Here is a 6,143-nt window from a genome sequence, read left to right as displayed (position 1 = left end):
CTTCTGGTACTAAATCCAAAACACAGCACTATGCTAGCTACTATGAAGAAAATTAGCTCTATCCCAGCCGAAACCAGGACACTCCTGTTCTGACAAAGAATGGCAGCCTATAATTATAGCTAATAGCATAAAGCAGCTATATGGTACAGCTATGCAATGGCAGTGTTAGATTAACAGTTGGACTTGATGATCTTAAAGGTCTTTTCCAACCTGAACCATTCTGATTCTATATCACATAGCTGTGCTGGCACTCACTTTTGCTCTCAGCCATGCTTGAGAACAGAAGGACAGTACAGTTGCTTTCACTGCACTAAACTAGATGCTTAGTTCACGCCCAGCTCAAGAAGTCACACAGTTGGGACTCTTTTCCCTTCAAAAAGGATGATGTGTGAACCAGAAAGTAGCAGAAGATCCTCTTCCAAACCCCCTTTGCATTTTTATATTTTAATGTGCAACTTTGAGAACATACATTATCCAAGTCTTCTACCCAATCACAGCTAGAGAGCAAGCCAGTAATGAGCCCTTTTTAATTGATTATTTACATATACTTTAACATCCACCCCCTCTGGAAGAGAAATCTTGCAACATATGAAAATAGCTGCGCTAATTATGATTTCAGTTGCCATGAAACAGTCCTCAAACATGGTCCCTCCCATCTTGTTATAAACAAGGTCTTGAGGTGTGGTTTGCTCAACAAGGAGCAAACTCTGCAGCTTAACTAACAGTTTTGTGTCTTCACGTACAGTGGGATCGTGCAACCACATGCCAATATCTGTTGTAAGGCCATATCTGGGTTTTGCACCAACTTAGACAAATTCACAAAGTCCGTTGGATATAGCCTATAGTTCTGGAAACCATTTAAATGACTGTCTGATGGAAGAGAGAAGTGTGTTCAGAGAGGAATTGCTCTGAACCAGCCTCTTCCTGGATCTGATTGCACAGCTGGAATTTGGGAGATGGGCTTTCGTCTCATCTCCTTTGGCCATTGTAAAAAGTCAGCTAGAAGTCAGGCTTCCTACCAGGTTTGATCTAGCAACAGACTAATGGGGCAGCCTGTTCATTCTCATCCTCACTTCCACGATAAGCATTTTGTCTAGGGGAAATGAAAAAAAGAAAAAGCACTTTGCAGTGCTGTTGGATCTCCTTTGAAACAGCTGTAGCTTGGTTGAACATGCAGGTTCAGAACTCACATCTTGTCTGCTTTACCCAAGATAATATTTCATTCAGTGGCACGGGAATCTTGGCAGAGTTGGTCTTTTGTGTCTTATCTCTAACTAGGTGATAAGTTGATATTAACAGGAGTTTCGATAGCCAATGAATTTCAGCTTGGCATCATTTATAAGAAGAATTTGTTTGACATCATGGAAATGAAGCCAGGGCAGAACATGTGTCTCAGAAGACAAGGTACATGACCCTGCCAGTATTTTCATTTGCCCAACAAAGCAAGGGGAAGATAGAGAAGAGGTGGCCTCAAATTCATTATCACCCTTCTTCCAAATGGAAGAGGGGACTTCTCTTCACCGTGCACCAAGACTGGCCTCCAGCAGAACAACCCAAGTCCTGCTTTGCGGCCATGGTGACACCAAATCTGTCTTTCAGAGAAGAATGGGGGAAGGAGTTGCTGTCCCAGTAACGGCCATTTAAAAGAGCAAAACTATTTTGTTCAACTCCAAACTAACACTTTTGGTTTGTTGTTTTCACAGAGCAGATTTGGAGATTTAAGGCTCAAACTGACCCAAAACAGTGTCACTGTTCATTAGCGACTGAGAACTTTAAAACTGACTATTCCTACAGCACACAGGATATGCTTGTCATGAGAAGGTTAAAAGAAAATGCTGCCCGGACTATGGAGATTGCTGGTCAAGACATAGAGGGCTCTTGTACCTCTGCTGTCATTTGTGCTGATGCATACAGGTTTTGTTACAGAACTTTGTTCGGTGGAGATAAACCACGTGCTCTCTATACTCAGCACTCAGAATCCTAAGTGCATTGCCCTCCTTTTTGTCCCTTGTCTTTCTAAAGATTTAGATAATAAATTTTGTTGGATCACTTCAACACTGAGTTATGTTCTGTAATAATTGTGAAATTCCTGCGTGGTAGGCTAGACATAACAGAGAGATCACTGCGAAGAGCCTTCTATATATTTTGCCCAATGCTCCACACACCACAAGCAGCATTTATTCCCAGTGTAACTATGCCAAGCCCAAGGAGGGATTTTTCCAGCAAGTCTCCCCTCAGTGAGGGGAGGAAAAAAAAAAAAAGAAAAAAAAAGAAAATTATCCTTCCCTTCCACCCCCAAGAAAAACCAGACCAAAACACGTGGCTTAAGGCCAATACAGGGCTCTCCCAACCTTCAAGCTAAAGATTAAAATACTTTAAAAGCAAACAACTATTTGATTTCTGTATTGCTCCATCACTTTCCAGGCAGATAATAAATCAAAAAAAAAAATTGAATGACTGCAAATGCAAAAAGGCTTCTCCTTACATCTGTCCTTCATAGTCATTTGCTTCCTCCTCCTCCCCACACACCCTTTTGAAAGATAAAATGCTATCTTCAAAGCTACCTCCTTAAACCATCACCAACTGCTTCATTGTTTTTGTTTTGTTTTTCTAGACAAATTCTCAGGTTTCAATCCACTGCCTTTAGGTGCAGGTGAGTCAACTCTCTTACATAAAACACCTTCAAGCAGCAGGAGGCACTTCTACTTTTCTAAACAGGGTTCAAGCAGGGAGGACGAGGAACTGGACTCTGGATTTTAACAAAGCCCATTGCCGAGATGGAGATGCTCACAGAGCAAGAGCAACGCCGTCGCACCATGGAGGCCTCTGATCCAAGCTGGATTAGGGACCCTAAAGGAAAGCAGAGACTCCCAGTGCCTCTTCTCCCCGTGTCCTGAGGCAATCACAGGCTGCGAGGGTGGTGGGGACAGCAATGCTGTAATTGCCCTAGAGCTTGATCCTGAATCCCAGCACTCACTCACTCCACAAAGAAAATACAGCCAGGATCATTAATAACTGAAGAGTCGGAGCTGTGCTGTACACATCTTCAGCAGATGCTGCACGAGATGAACTCACATCCCAAACACCCAGCTGCAGTCCATTTTGGTTGTGAGAAAGGGGTTGCTGTTTCCCAACTTCTTTGCAAAGCGTGGGCTTTTCCTGCTCCAGGGGTAGCCCCTGCTAAACCGTGAGCCCCCAGAGCCATCAGGCTGAAGTGGCCACAGAGGAGCTGATAATTGCATGCGGCTACTGCTATATGATTTAGTCACTTGTGTATTTAATAGCAGTCAAATCCACATTTATATTCAAGACAGAAATACAGCCCCATGTTAACAGCAGCATCTCCTACAACAGGTTTTCAAGAAAAACTTTACTCTCAGGTCCTGAATTCATTCAAATCAGCACAGCCCATTGACGCCAGCAGAGGTTCAGTTCATACCAGTCAGGGACGGGACCAATTGCTATTAAACTTGCAACACTCTGGGTCTGCGTTTGAACCAGGCTGATTGTGCCCAAACTACTAAGTGCTTCTAGAAGGCTGATGGACTGATATTGATTGGGATGATGCGGCTGCCAATGGAGAGGCTGCATAGAGCATTTCAAAGCCCAATTTTGTTGCAATGCTAAGCTGCATTGTCCTATAAAAGCCTCAGAAAAATGTTGTGATCAGAGCTTTGTTAAAGTTGGAATTGGTCTCCACCCAGAAACACTGCCAAAAACACCTCCATGGTCTCGCTGTTCTTGCCTTTGCTTCCTGTTACTTGGGACCGGCTTTTGTCCTCCAAAGCTTATCAACTTGCTTGTATCACTCTCATCTCTCTCGCAACCTCCAGTATTCCAGCCTCCTTAGTCCTGTCTGTCCCCACTGCCTCCTCATCATAAGGACAGACCTCCAGCATAGACCACAAACACCTGAGCCCAGTGGGTACCGGCTTGGCCCCTTCAGCATCGCTAGTACCTGGAGACTGCTGGCACAGGCTATAGGGCATGTCCATCACACTTATGAGTTATGTCACAGAATGTCAAGGGTTGGAAGGGACCTCAGGAGATCATGTAGTCCAACCCTCCTGCTCAAGCAGGTTCTCCTAGAGCATGTTGCACAGGACATCATCCAGGTGGGCTTTGAATATCTCCAGAGAAGGAGACTCCACAACCTCCCTGGGCAGCCTGTTTCAGCGCTCTGTCACCCTCAAAGTTCTTCCTCATATTCAGCTGAAACCTCTTATGTTTCAGTTTGTGCCCATTGCCCCTTGTCCTGTTGCTGGGCACCACTGAGAAGAGTCTGGCTCCGTCCTCGTGACATCCGCCCTTGAGATATTTGTACATGTTGATTAGATCCCCTCTCAGTCTTATCTTCTCCAGGCTGAACAAGCCCAACTCCCTCAGCCTTTCCTCGTAGGGGAGGTGCTCCAGTCCCTTTATCATCCTAGTTGCCCTCCTCTGGACTCTTTCTAGGAGTTCCTCATCTTTCTTGAACTGGGGAGCCCAGAACTGGACACATTACTCCAGGTGGGGTCTCACCAGGGCAGAGTAGAGGGGGAGGATAACCTCCCTCGACCTGCTGGCCACACTCCTCTTAATACACCCCAGGATACCATTGGCCTTCTTGGCAACAAGGGCACATTGCTGGCTCATGGTGAGCTTGTCGTCCACCAGGACTCCCAGGTCCCTCTCGGCAGAGCTGCTTTACAGCAGGTCAGCCCCCAGCCTGTACTGGTGCATGGGGTTTGACCTCCCCAGGTGCAGCACTCGACACTTGCCCTTGTTGAACTTCATCAGGTTCCTCTCCGCCCAACTCTCCAGTCTGTCCAGGTCCCCCTTCCGGCATATCAGCCACACCTCCCAGTTTTGTGTCATCAGCAAACTTGCTGATGGTACACTCTGTCCCCTTGTCCAGGTCATTGATGAACAAGTTGAACAAGACCGGGCCGAGTACTGAGCCCTGGGGAACTCCACTAACTACCAGCTTCCAACTGGACTCTGCCCCACCAATCAGAACCCTCTGAGCCCTGCCATTCAGCCAGTTCCCACTCCACCTCACTGTCCACTCATTCAAGCCACGCTTCCTGAGCTTTCCTATGAGGATGTTATGGGAGACAGTGTCAAAAGCCTTACCGAAGTCAAAGTAGACAACATTGACTGCTCTCCCCTCATCTACCCAGCTGGTCATGCCAGCATAGAAGGCTATCAGATTTGTTAGGCATGATTTCCCCTTGGTGAAGCTGTGCTGGGTATCTCCTTCCAGTTTCATTATCAAAATTGGCAAAAGCTTATTTAATGCCTTCCTGAGTTTTCCTAGAGGGCTGATTCCTTGCTCTTGTCCTTAAAGAAGTACAATTGGGATTTCCTCAAACTTGACACTAAAAGGTATATAATAATATAGATTTACGTTGTGTTCTGTCTTATGTTGCGAGCTCTTGTTCTCGTGGGGGACTTCAACTTCCCAGACATCTCCTGGAAATACAATACAGCAGAAAGGAAACAGTCCAGAAGGTTCCTGCAGTGTGTGGAAGATAACTTCCTGACACAGCTGGTAAGTGAGCCTACCAGGGGAGGTGCCCTGCTTGACCTCCTATTCACTAACAGAGAAGGACTGGTGGGAGAGGTGGTGGTCGGTGGTTGTCTTGGCCTTAGTGATCACGAAATGGTAGAGTTTTCGATTTTTGGTGAGGTAAGGAATCAGCAACACCGCCACCATGGATTTCCGGAGGGCAGACTTTGACCTGCTCAGAACGCTGGTTGGGAGAGTCCCTTGGGAGACAGTCCTGAAGGGTAAAGGGGTCCAAGAAGGCTGGGTATTTTTCAAGGAAGAAGTCTTAAAGGCACAGGAGCAGGCTGTCCCCATGTGCCGTAAGGCAAATAGGCGGGGAAGACGACCGGCCTGGCTGGACAGAGGTCTACTACTGCGACTAAGGAAAAAAAGGAGAGCTTACCAGCTCTGGAAGAAGGGGCAGGCAACCCAAGAAGAGTACAGGGATCTTGTCAGGTCATGCAGAGAGGAAATTAGAAAGGCAAAAGCCCAGCTGGAATTTAACCTGGCCACTGCTGTAAGGGATAATAAGAAAAATTTTTATAAATATGTTAACAGCAAAAAGAGAGCCAGGGAGAACCTCCATCCTCTAGTGGATGCAAGGGGGAACATT

The sequence above is a fragment of the Egretta garzetta genome, unplaced genomic scaffold, assembly GCF_000687185.1.
Source record: "Egretta garzetta isolate BGI_Z169 unplaced genomic scaffold, ASM68718v1 scaffold215, whole genome shotgun sequence".
Classification (NCBI taxonomy): domain Eukaryota; kingdom Metazoa; phylum Chordata; class Aves; order Pelecaniformes; family Ardeidae; genus Egretta; species Egretta garzetta.
The sequence above is the reverse complement of the archived record's forward strand: the minus strand, read 5'-3'. Positions refer to the sequence as shown.